The sequence below is a fragment of the Anomaloglossus baeobatrachus genome, chromosome 8 (assembly GCF_048569485.1).
Source record: "Anomaloglossus baeobatrachus isolate aAnoBae1 chromosome 8, aAnoBae1.hap1, whole genome shotgun sequence".
Lineage (NCBI taxonomy): Eukaryota > Metazoa > Chordata > Amphibia > Anura > Aromobatidae > Anomaloglossus > Anomaloglossus baeobatrachus.
Genome location: NC_134360.1, coordinates 247,934,807 through 247,948,705, shown reverse-complemented (window position 1 = coordinate 247,948,705; position 13,899 = coordinate 247,934,807). Strand labels below are relative to the sequence as shown.

General features: G+C 45.3%; 1 pseudogene; it reads left to right on the top strand.

The window, feature by feature from the left end:
* The first annotated feature begins 3,652 nt into the window (after positions 1-3,652).
* Positions 3,653-13,899, top strand: part of LOC142248995 (calcium-activated chloride channel regulator 1-like) — a 62,291-nt pseudogene continuing 52,044 nt past the window's right edge.

Below are 13,899 nucleotides of genomic sequence, written 5' to 3'. Positions count from 1 at the left end.
TTGGCTATCTCATACATAAATTAGACTTAGAATTAGAATTAACTATTTAGCATATGATTAGTTGTGCAGATTCTTGTCATGTCATTGCATTGTTACTGTTTTGCTCCTGGTGTTTGAAAAATCTTGTTCTTCCTGTATACTATAAATTACAATCTGTTCTCACATTCCCTAATAGCTCAATGTGTTATTAGGTTGATTCCCAAGTGAAAGTTACTGCTTCGAATTGAGTAGCAGCCATGAAGATTTCCCAATAAAAGAGGAACAGCATCATCCATCTCATTGATAGCGGTTTCTTGGCTAAGAATATTGCCAAACCGCATCATGTGAGGCCATGACAATTGGAAGAATAAGATAGTCTGTCCATCCATTCAAAAGCCAAGAGGTGGAGGTCCAGGGAAAGTATTGAAGTCAACAAGTCAGTTCATCACAAGGTCTATCAGTTCTGGTGTGACAAACCCGGCAGTGGAGGCGGCTCGTCTACTTCCTAATAGTGAGATCACGGATGTCCATGCAAGCACCGAGCCACGCACGTTACACAAGTCTGGGGAATGGTGACTGGAAGAATGTAGGAAAAGCCTCGACTTCAGTATCATCATAAGAAGCGTCGGTTCGAGTTTTCAAAAAGTACGAAAAATGGACAGTAGAAGATTGGAAACGGGTAATTGGAGCAACTAGACAAGAGTAATAGACGGCCCTGAGAGGTGCAAATAGATCTGTGAGAAATAAGGCAAAAAGAGGCTAACGGATCAAGAAATTGAAGGAACTGTCAAGTTCATTGGAGGAAGCCTGATGATATGGGGGTGTTTCACAGCCAAAGGTGTTGGATACTTGACGAGGATGGATGGTGGTCTCAATGCTGAGCTATATGTGAGTATCCTACAAGATTAGTTACTTCGTACACTCAGGTACTACGGGTATGAGAGGCCGACATAGTGTTCCAGCAGGACTATGACCCAAAGCATACGAGATTGGGGAAAAAATGGTTCAATGAAAGTGAAGTAGAGGAGCTGGATTGTCCGCACAGGTCCCAGACCTCAACCCAATCCAACACTTGTGGGTACAGTTGAAGATAAAGCTCTCACGCTGTACAAAGGGTTGGTAGGACGTAGTACAGCGTATTCCCCACTAGGTGGCAGCAGAGTAGTGAAGGAGAGACAAAATAACACAGTAACAGAAAGACAGCTGAAGTACAGCAGAGTAACTTCAGCAGGCAGTTACCCGGCAAACCACCAGGGGCAAAATAGTAGCCAAACAGTCAGGGTCTAAAGCCAGGAAAGTCGAGTCACTGCAAAGGGAGGATCAAAACCAAGTTAGAAAACAGAACTGAGTTGGAAGCCGGGAGATCATGTATGCAGAGGGGAACACAAACAACAGAGAGGAGCGGGAAGACAGGAGCTGGGACAGACGGACGAGCGGGGAAGGGTACAGGTCAGGGCACAGTAACAAGGAGTCAGATCAAACAGGAATTCTAACCAGAGCAAGTCACAGGCTGCAGAGCAAAGCTACAAGGCCTAAGCCACATGGCATGAAAATTGGTGCGAGTGGAATGCGATAAAACATCACATTCCACTCAGACCAATATTAGCCTATGTGTCAGCACCCGTGACAGATAATTTTCTCAGCCCTAATCGGACCGAGAAAACAATCGCAGCATGCTGCGACTGTAATGTGAGTCTTGTTTCTCTTGCACCCATTCAAGTCTATGGGGCGAGAAAAAAATCGCACTGCACTTGCAGTACACCGGTGTAATGCAAGTGTAGAGCGAGAATGGCAAAAGCCAGCAACGGAGGAGAGAGGGAGATAAATCCCTCCCCTCCACAGCGCCAGCCCTTCCCTCCTCAGAGCCGGCCCTCCCTTTCTCAGCGCCAGCCCGTCCCTCCTCAGAGCCGGCCTTCCCCTCCTCAGCGCCGGCCCGCCCCTCCACAGAGCCAGACCGCCCCCCGCAGCCACACTCGGCTCCTGCTGTGCTGCCAGCGCGAGCCGAGTGTCATGCGAGGATCACATTAGTCCCCCGTTTGGCCCGGTCCTGGATCCTGACAAAAGCCGTATACATCCCTAAGTGAGAGACCAGTATACACCAACATCGGAACGTGTAGAAGAGACCTGGGATCAGATTTCGATCGAGACATGCTTGATTCTGATCGAGAGCATGCCCGGAAGGATTCAGGGAGTGTAGAAAGCCAAAGTTGCACAGAGAACCACAAAGTGGATTTATTTACCATGGGTATCATATTTATAAATGGTATTTGTCATGGTCGTCTCCCTGTTTTTAGAGACTAGTGACAGCTTTAGGACTGGAGACTCTCATCTCCATCTGGGACTCTTCATTTAAATGTTGTTTTGTTTCTCTTGGTGCTTAAACAGTTAATGTCAGTTTTGCTGCTAGCAGCTTTCCAGTAGTGCAGGTCAGCTGCAGCGGTTCTGTAGCCACGCCCATTTGTGTTTAAGTAGCAAGGTTTCCCAGCAATCTTTGCTGATTATGCAAAACCATTTGTATTCTGGCCTCCTTGGTGGAAGGAGCTGCTGTGGATTCGTCCTGAGTTGTATCTTCTCCATTTCAGTTCTTTTTCCCATGTTTGTCTCACCTACCTGCTTGTTGAATTAGTTCAGTGGTGGGTGAAGTGTACCTTACCTCCCCTCTGCCTAGTCTGCACTATAGTAGGGATTCTCAGGGCTTCAGGTATGCCTGTTCGGTGACAGGTGAGGAACCTGTATAGTGTCTGGCTAGGAGTACAGGGTACAGCGGAAGGTAAGGACACGACATGTCCCACCTACTCTCTCAGTAGAACCAGGGCCTACCATTGTTATCATTTTCCCGATGTCCCCCTTGTTTGTGGTGTTATTGAGGTGTGTTTTTGTTGTGCGTCAGACATCTGCTGGTGTGAACGCGACTGCCATGTGTTAAGTGTGACAATATTACAGCCCCATTACAACCATGACTTTACAAAATTGTGCTGATGGGTTCTCTTTAAAGTACCATGCGTGTACTGAACAGATATATTTTTAGGCAGTACAGTACCTTCCTTTGCTCCTTCTCTGTATTGTGCCTACACCCAGATCCATAGATCACACGATATAGGTTATATAGGCATTTACACCTAAAGGCATACAGATGAGACTACATAAAAAGCAAGAATTTACCGTGCACCCGAGATTTCACATCAGCAGAGGGCACAGAAAGACGAGGCTTCTACTGCTTGGTTAATAGATGTATTCTGTACCTAAATCCTCTTAAAATCCAAATAAACATGATATTTTATAACAGGCACCCAAAAATAGCCAAAGTGATTCTGAATAAGACTTTTCAGGCGTATAAACAGTATGAAGCCCAATTCTAATTTTACCATGAGGACCTCTAACTCAACATGTCCTTTGATTTCTTAATGACAAATTTACAAAACTTTACTAAAACTCAAAATCCAAAAATATTTCTTTAATTGCTCTGACAACAGCGAATTCCAGTTTCACCCAGAAAACGCCTGTTCTATTCCTGTTGTCTTATTACACTATTGACTCAGCTGAGATTGGCCATGACTGCACCGTCACCCAATCATCTGGGGAAGAAAGCAATAAAGGTCTTATAAACTTCTCGATCACATTCTATATCATCATAAAGTAAAAATACACTTGGGTTAAGGTGCCTCTCTACAGGATGGCGACGTGGAGCGTGTGGGCTCTACTGGGATTTCAAGCCCTCTTCTTCACAACTGAGGCTTCCATGGTGAAGTGTAACGTTGGGGCATATGATGATATCGTAATCGCCATCCACCCAGAGGTACCCGAAGATGTTGTGCTCCTAGAAAACATTCAGGTAAGGTCATTATACAGTCGAACCGTAACACGTAAGTATTATCTGTACCTGCAAGACATTTTAATATAATGGAAATCGTTGACACTTTCTTAAGAAAACCAACCAAAATTGTTCTTCAAAAAGTGGTGCTCCTATCAAAAACGAAGGCAAATATACAAGTGTATCTCAATAAATTAGAATATCATCAAAAAGTTAATTTATTTTAGTAATTCAATACAAAAAGGGAAACACATATTATATAGAGTCATTACACACAGAGGGATCTATTCCTATATATTATATAGAGTCATTACACACAGAGGGATCTATTCCTATATATTATATAGAGTCATTACACACAGAGGGATCTACCCCTATAAATTATATAGAGTCATTACACACAGAGGGATCTATTCCTATATATTATATATAGAGTCATTACACACAGATCTACACACACACATTACACACAGAGGGATCTATTCCTATATATTACATAGTCATTACACACAGATCTACACACACATTACACACACATCTATTACTATATATTATGTAGAGTCATTACACAGAGAGGGATCTATTTGTATTATATAGAGTCATTGCACACAGAGTGATCTATTCCTATATATTATATAGAGTCATTACACACAGAGGGATCTATTCCTATATATTATATAGAGTTATTACACACAGAGGAATCTATTCCTATATATTATATAGAGTCATTACACACAGAGGGATCTATTCCTATATATTATGTAGAGTCATTACCCACAGTGATCTATTCCTATATATTATATAGAGTCATTACACACAGAGGGATCTATTCCTATATATGATGTAGAGTCATTACACACAGAGGGATCTATTCCTATATATTATATAGAATCATTACACACAGAGGGATCTATTCCTATATATGATGTAGAGTCATTACACACAGAGGGATCTATTCCTATATATTATATAGAATCATTACACACAGAGGGATCTATTCCTATATATGATGTAGAGTCATTACACAGAGAGGGATCTATTCGTATTATATAGAGTCATTGCACACAGAGTGATCTATTCCTATATATTATATAGAGCCATTACACACAGAGGGATCTATTCCTATATATTATATAGAGTTATTACACACAGAGGAATCTATTCCTATATATTATATAGAGTCATTACACACAGAGGGATCTATTCCTATATATTATGTAGAGTCATTACACACAGTGATCTATTCCTATATATTATATAGAGTCATTACACACAGAGGGATCTATTCCTATATATGATGTAGTCATTACACACAGAGGGATCTATTCCTATATATTATATAGAATCATTACACACAGAGGGATCTATTCCTATATATGATGTAGAGTCATTACACAGAGAGGGATCTATTCGTATTATATAGAGTCATTGCACACAGAGTGATCTATTCCTATATATTATATAGAGTCATTACACACAGAGGGATCTATTCCTATATATTATATAGAGTCATTACACACAGAGGGATCTATTCCTATATATGATGTAGAGTCATTACACACAGAGGGATCTATTCCTATATATTATATGGCGTCATTACACACAGAGGGATCTATTCCTATATATTATATAGAGTCATTACACACAGAGGGATCTATTCCTATATATTATATAGAGTCAATACACACAGAGGGATCTATTTCATGTGTTTATTATATATTATATAGAGTCATTACACACAGAGGGATCTATTTCAAGTGTTTATTTCTGGTAATGTTGATGATTATGGCTTACAGCCAATGAAAACCCAAAAGTCATTATCTCAGAAAATTAGAATATTATATAAGACCAACTAAAAAATTATTTTACACTCAGAAATGTTGGCGCCTACTGATAGGTCTGTACAGTAAATGCCTTAATACTTGGTCGGGTCCTTTTGCATGAATTCTTGCATCTGTAAGGGGTGGGCAGACCCCTTACAAGGAGGTGCAGTGTTTCCCCCTGAAGATACCCCCGCTGGGGTAGACAAAGCTGTTGATGTTTTATGTTGATGTTTTATTGTAATTTGCACTGTTTTAGTGGGTTTCCCCTAGTGGCCGGGTGGGACGGCTGTCCCCATAGAAACTGTACAGGAGGGAGGAGGAGCCGGCAGCTTAGGAAAAGGGAGTGGTGTGTGTGTGTTGAAGGCAGTTGATTCCGGGACGGGGGAGACGGAACAGCCAGGGGCAGAGTGTGGAGCTGAGTGGACAGGAAGAACGGAGGGAAGGAGAGAAGAAGTGTCCTCAATGGTGAAGCAGAATTGGTGTGGGTCCAGTCTGTGTTAGCCGGAGTGGGAGCCTAGGTGAAGTGGAGTAGCCGGGCACATCCCCACTAGAGGAGACAACAAGGAAAGATTTCCCCGGACAGGAATTGTGACCGTGTGCTACAAAAGCAGTGCATTGAGCTGTCTTTGAAACTTCGTGCAATAAAGATGTCATTTGGTTTATCTGATCCCTGCTTGAAGAGTCTTCCTGCGGCTGACAGTATGCTCTCTTCCACCACACTCTGCCCCACAGAACAATCCCCTGTCCCAGTAGTGACGGCGGAGCCGGGGGTAAGCCTGATAGAAAAAGGGGCCACGACTACAATCCCCGAGGCACCCCTGGCACCCCGTTACATGTGGCGTAGTCGGCAGGATCCGGATTATTGGCGAAGGGTCCCGATTCCATGGTGGGAAGAACAAGTGGTGCCTAAGGCGTTGGACCGGGCACAAGATGGCGCTAAGATGGCCGCCGTCTTCACGAGCACAGCGAGCGCGCGAAGAATTGGCGCCAAACGAAAGACCCTGAGTTGGCCGGCGAAGAAAAAGAAGTACAGAGTACGCCGTCCAAAGAGGGGAGGTGCTGGCCCTAAGATGTTACTGAAAACATGTGAAGAGGGTGGCAGTGCAGGAAAAAAGAAGAGTTGCTTATGCTGGGTCGATTTGATGTGCGAGACTGGGGGTGGAGTCTATGCAAGAGCGGGAAAAGAAGGCCCGCCTCCACCTTCCCCATCGTCTCCACCTTCCCCAGCATCTCCACTGTCTCCGGCGCCATTACAGAAAGAGCTGCAGGAGACGCCAACTCAACAACTGACCTCAAGTGAGATGGAAACTCCGACGAAGCAGCAAGCTGCAGTGAACGCGCTGGTGGCAACCAGCCTGGGGCGAGGACGCCCGAAGAAGTCTACAGTCGAGGAAGCCCTGACTATTAAACTACCGGCTGTGCCAGGAGGCCCGGAGCGGCCCGCGAAAGTAACGTGGGTCACTTCCTGGGATGCCGTGACCGGTGAAACCTCCACGGAAGTCCGGGCCACCTATAAAACAATACTGCAGCCGGGAAGCGAGGTACCGGGAACACCCCTCCAGAGTCCGGAGGTGGTTGCGCCCGACCAAGCAGGACCTCCAGTCCTTACAGAAGTTCCTACCTCGGGAGAGCAGCATGCCCCGGAGTTGGAGGAGGACAAATGGGGGTTCTTCTGGGAGCCAGTAAAACCGTCGCCCCTGATCCGACGACAGTCCCCACCGCCTGAAACTGATCCAGTGCAAGAGAGGTTGCTGGCCGAGACCGTGGCCCGTGAGATGATGGCCGGTCCCCTTAGCGACGAGTTTGAGGGCAATGCACCGTTGGCACCGTGGTCAAATTCAATCAAGCGGAGGGCTATGGTTTCATAGAGGACGAGGAGACCGGTGACCATTTTTTCTACAACCGGGTTAACCTGGACACTGAGGGCTTACCACAACGCCTTCATACGCTGTACCCGGGAGAAAAGGTGAAGTTCCGGAGAGAAGTGGGATGCCGGGGCCTATTTGCCGTAGGAGTGACCCGGATGCCCACTGCACAAGAGGCCGCACAGTGGCAACAAGAGGTTGAATGGGAAGAGTGCCAATACCGGAGAAGTACCCAACAGAGACCGGTGCTGGCTGAGACTTCCCAGCCGAGAAACACGCTGGCGGTGTCGCCAGAAGTCATGACAGGACTGAGTGCTGACCCGGAAAAGGGGACACCGGTGGTGTTAGCAATTCACCAGAGTCTGGTCACACACCCGGTGATTGTCGTGGGTAGTCCCCAGCCGTCCCGGTCAGCGACCCCGTCACCCCCGTCGGGGGTTGAAGAGGCAAAACCGGAGACAGAGGCGCCAGAACCACCAGTCAACTACGAACCATTCCGGAGGCTGCGCCGCTTGGAAGGTCAGTCCCTTTCCGATTATGTGAGGGCTCAGCGGGCCGAATGGCAGCGCGCTTACCACCCCGTGTGACCCGTAATGACCGGAGGTAATGGACCTGTTTGTGTTGAGTACCGGCATTGTTAAAAGAGCCGGAAAAGTTCCACAGTTTGCAACCATGTTTAAGCTACCGAGCCCGGAAGGAGCCTGATGCTGGACTGAGCCAGGGGCTCCCTCTGTGTTGTTAACGGAGACTTTACTGTTTGTACTCCTACCTACAAAGACCGGGAGTGCTGTGAAAGCCTCCGGGCAGAAGACCAGCCAAGACCGGGAGTGCTGTCACGGTCTCCGGGCACACTGTCTACAAAGACCGGGAGCTCCCAGGAGGGACTCCGGGTGCAGAACTTGTGCGCTCCGTGGTTGACTTTGTTTATGAAGGTTTTAAAGTTTTATTCAAAGTGTGTCTTGCTACTAAATTGTGTTTTCTAGGTTCGTGCCTTGCCGGGAGGCTTAGGCAGAAAGAGGGGAGGAATGTAAGGGGTGGGCAGACCCCTTACAAGGAGGTGCAGTGTTTCCCCCTGAAGATACCCCCGCTGGGGTAGACAAAGCTGTTGATGTTTTATGTTGATGTTTTATTGTAATTTGCACTGTTTTAGTGGGTTTCCCCTAGTGGCCGGGTGGGACGTCTGTCCCCATAGAAACTGTACAGGAGGGAGGAGGAGCCGGCAGCTTAGGGCGAAAGGGAGTGTGTGTGTGTTGAAGGCAGTTGATTCCGGGACGGGGGAGAAGGAACAGCCAGGGGCAGAGTGTGGAGCTGAGTGGACAGGAAGAACGGAGGGAAGGAGAGAAGAAGTGTCCTCAATGGTGAAGCAGAATTGGTGTGGGTCCAGTCTGTGTTAGCCGGAGTGGGAGCCTAGGTGAAGTGGAGTAGCCGGGCACATCCCCACTAGAGGAGACAACAAGGAAAGATTTCCCCGGACAGGAATTGTGACCGTGTGCTACAAAAGCAGTGCATTGAGCTGTCTTTGAAACTTCATGCAATAAAGATGTCATTTGGTTTATCTGATCCCTGCTTGAAGAGTCTTCCTGCGGCTGACAGTATGCTCTCTTCCACCACACTCTGCCCCACAGAACAATCCCCTGTCCCAGTAGTGACGGCGGAGCCGGGGATAAGCCTGATAGAAAAAGGGGCCACGACTACAATCCCCGAGGCACCCCTGGCACCCCGTTACACATCAATACGTCAATGTGGCATGGAGGGGATCAGCCTGTGGCACTGCTGAGGTGTTATGGAAGCCCAGGTGGCTTTGATAGCAGCCTTCAGCTTGTCTATATTGTTGGCTCTGGTGTCTTACAGATTCTCTATGGAGTTTAGGTCAGGTGAGTTTGCTGGCCTATCAAACCCAGTGATACTGTGGTTAGTAAACCAGGTATTGGTACTTTTGGCAGTGTGGACAGGGGCTAAGTCCTGCTGGAAAATGACATTTGCATCTCCATACAGCTTGTCGGTAGAGGGAAATATGAAGTGCTGTAAATGTCCTGGTAGACGGCTGCGCTGACTTTGGTCTTGATAAAACACAGTGTTTCTACACCAGCCGATGACATGGCTGCCCAAACCATCACTGATTGTGGAGACTTCACACCAGACCTCAGCAGCTTGGATTGTGGCCTCCACTCTTCCTCCAGACTCTGGGACCGCGATTTCCAAATGAAATGCAAAATTTACTCTCATCTGAAAACAACACCTAGTACCACGGAGCAGCAGTCCGGTTCTTTTTCTCCTTGGCCCAGGTAAGACGCTTCTGGCGTTGTCTATTGGTCGTGAGTGGCCTGACACAAGGAATGTGACACTTGTAGCCCATGTCCTGGATACGTCTGTGTGCGGTGGCTCTTGAAGCACTGACTCCAGCAGCGTCCACTCCTTGTGAATCTCCCCCACATTTTTGAATGACCTTTTCTTAACAATCCTATCAAGGCTGCGGTTATCCCGGTTGCTTGTGCACTTTTTTCTACCACACTTTTTCCTTCCACTCAACTTTCCATTAATATGCTTGGATACAGCATTCTGAACAGCCAGCTTCTTTAGTATTGACCTTTTGTGGCTTACCCTCCTTGTGGAGTGTGTCAGTGACTGCCTTCTGGACATCTGTAAAGTCAGCAGTCTTGATTGTGTAGCCTACTGAACAAGACTAAAGGAACATTTTAAACGTTTAGGAAGCCTTTCCAGGTGTTTTGTGGTAATTATTCTAATTTTCTGAGATAATGACTTTTGGGTTTTCATTAGCTGTAAGCCATAATCATCAACATTAACAGAAATAAACACGTGAAATAGATCCCTCTGTGTGTAATGACTATATAATATATAGGAATAGATCCCTCTGTGTGTAATGACTCTATATAATATATGTGTTTCCCTTTTTATATTGAATTCCGTAAATTCATTTTTTGATGATATTCTAATTTATTGAGATGCACTAGTATATAGCATGTAAGGGGAGTGAAAATGTAGTCTACTCTGGTCTTGATCTGGTGGCTTTGAGTTCATAGGCGGACACAGAGAGAAGATGCCCCTGGGCAAGAACAGAATATGGGCCCTTTACAGTCCAAGAGCTCATCATAATGCACAAGTCCACCTGCTGGACATGAAAGTGGGCCCCCTTACCTCTTGGGCCCCTTTGTGGCTGCACGGGTTGCGTCATAAGTATTTCCGGCCCTGTTAGAATTGGATATTTTACTCAGTCGTGGCCAAAAGTTTGAGACTGACAAAATGTTGCTTTTCACAGTTTGCTGCTTCAGTGTTTTTAGATCTTTTAGTCAGTTGTTTCTATTGTTACTAAAGTACAATTTTAAACATTTCGTAATTTTTTAAACTTTTATTGACAAAGATTTTTCAAAACTCTTGTCCTTCTCTCTGGAAGCTGGATAGCGGCTTCTGCGCCAAATCCTGGCTGATGACAACCCATTCTTACCTAATCTGTGCTTGGAGATTATTTCTTTTCTATGTTTTTGTTTGTTCATCCTCTTTTTGAGGCTTAACCACAGGTTCTCAACGGGATTGAGCTCAAAGGCTCAAAATGTCAATGTTTTTTCTCACAGTTGCCTTTTGACATGGTTTCCACCATGCTCCTGAATCATTGGAATTAGAAGTTAAAGGCGGCGTTACACGGTACGATATATCGATATATCGTGCGATCTGTCGCACATCCGGCATCGTTAGAGATATCGTACCGTGTGACACCTCCGAACGACTGTTAACGAGCAAAAATACTCACCTTATCGTTGCTCGTTGACACGCCATTCATTTTCATAATGTCGTTCCTCCTTCTGTGTGCCGGTTGTTCGTCGTTCCCGTGGCAGCACACATCGCTACGTGTGACACCCCGGGAACGATGAACAACAGCTTACCTGCGTCCCGCCGGCAATGCGGAAGGAAGGAGGTGGGCAGGATGTTATGTTCCACTCATCTCCACCCCTCCGCTTCTATTGGGCGGCTGCTGTGTGATGTTGCTATGATGCCGAACGTCCCTCCCCCTTCAAGAAGTGGATGTTCGCCGCCCACAGCGAGGTCGTTCGGGAGGTAAGTACGTGTGACGGGGGTTTAACGACTTTGTGCGCCACGGGCAACTAATTGCCCGTGACGCACAAACGACGGGGGTGGGTGCGATCGCTCATGCGATCGCCCGATCTATCGTCTCGTGTGACGCCGCCTTTACTCTTGGAGGATGTTTGATCCCATTCTTTATTTATGGCAGTGTTATCAGGCAAAATAGTGAGTGAGCCCCTCCATGGATGAGAAGCCCCTCACATGAATGGTCTCAGGATGCTTTACTGTTGGCAGATATGGGATTCATGGTAGCGCTCACCTTTTTCCTCCTTAGATTATCATTCTTCCAGATGTCACAAACCGTCTGAAGAGGTCTTCATCATTGAAAATTACTTTACCCCATAATCGTCTGTAATCGAACCTGTTCTTCTTGCAGTTACTTTCTCTGATGAAGCCCCCTTCTATTTTGTAGTTTGCCCTATGTTATTGCATTTAAGCTTGTTTTATTTATTAGTACTAATTTTAATGCAAATTCCTTATTGTTTTCTAAGAAAATGGTGAAAGACGCGACACATGAACTGTTCAATGCTACAAGACAAAGGCTTTATATAAGAAGTGCAAAGATCTTAATTCCTAAAACTTGGTCATGGACCAATAAGAACCGGACAAGAGAACAGTATGAGAAGGTAAGACTGTCATACTGTATACAGCATTTGTTTGTTAACGCACAAAACAATATGATTTTTTTTGGGAAAAAGAAGGATTTTTGTGTACTCACCGTAAAATCTCTTTCTCTGACTCTTCATTGGGGGACACAGGACCAGCCCCAACTGCATGGGTGGAATGGGCTCTTACTCCCCTCGGAGGGGACTTGTCCCTGATTCGGTAGGACTCCGCAATGGCTGACCTGATCCATCTGGCAATGCTAGCCTTGGACGCCGGCATGCCCTTCTTGGCACCAGCAGGCAGGACGAACAGGTTGTCTGATTTGCGGAAAGGCGCAGTTCTCGAGACGTAAGTCCTGAGCACTTGTACTAAGTCCAGAGTGTGTAGTGACCTTTCCAAGGAGCGAGTGGGTGCCGGACAAAGGGATGGAAGCACGATCTCCTCATTCAGGTGAAAAGGAGACACCACCTTCGGCAGGAACTCCGGAGACGGGCGCAGGACAACCTTGTCCTGGTGAAAAACAATAAAAGGTGAGCGGCACGAAAGAGCTGCCAGTTCGGACGTTCTCCTGATTGAAGTGACCGCCACCAAAAAGACCACTTTCCAGGATAAGTGTGAGAATGAAGATTCTTTGAGTGGTTCAAATGGAGCCAGTTGGAGGGAACCTAAAACCAGATTAAGATCCCATGGTTCTAGCGGAGCCCGATATGGCGGATTCAGATGAGCGACTCCTTGGATGAACGTCTTGACCTGCGGACGTGATGCTAGGTTTCTTTCGAAAAGAACAGACAAAGCCGAAACCTGCCCCTTGATGGTTGCCAGCGAGAGACCATGGTCCTGTGTCCCCCAATGAAAGCGATAGAGAAATTAATTTTTTTTATAAACATTAATATTTTTCCATCAACTTTAATCACTTTCTTCTTTTTTCTGTGTTATAAATCCAGGCAGATGTTGTCATTAGAGATATGTTCTTAAGTATTGGAGATGCCCCTTATACACGACAATATGGCGGATGTGGAGAGAAGGGACAATATATTCACTTGACCCCAAACTTTTTGCTGCAGGAAAATGTGAGATCATTTTATGGTCCTTATGGTAAGAAAGTGACTTTATTTTCCAGAATGTTCCTTTCTAAGTTCTTTAATTTAGACGAGCTTCCTAAAAACAGTTGCCCTGGTAGACAGTCCCTGTAAAGATAACATTAACTTTCACAGCAGGCTGTAAAGTGAGATGATTTTCTTTTACCAGCCTGTTGTGCTGACATCTAGTGGAAACTATGGAAACTACAGTAATTAATATTCATTTACATCATGCTCTAAAAAATTAAAACGTTAATGTGTCAATATATAAAATATGTGACACATTCTGATTATAGTGATTTTTTTTCTGGAGAGGAAATGTATGACTGATCATGAAATTTTCAGTCTGTTCTGATAAATACATTTTAGTATAAATATGTTAACAAATGACAAAAGAACCTCACTGTTTACATTTCCAGGAAAGGTGTTTGTTCATGAGTGGGCTCATCTTCGTTGGGGAGTGTTTGAGGAACACAACACCGATCAACCATTTTATATTTCTGGAAAACATCAAATAGAGGCAACAAGGTATAATAATAATTAATAATAATAATAATAATAATAATAATTAATTTGGATGGCTGTAGATGTACAGGAGTTGTCCGCCTATAGTAACTTTTTTTTAATTTAAAACATGT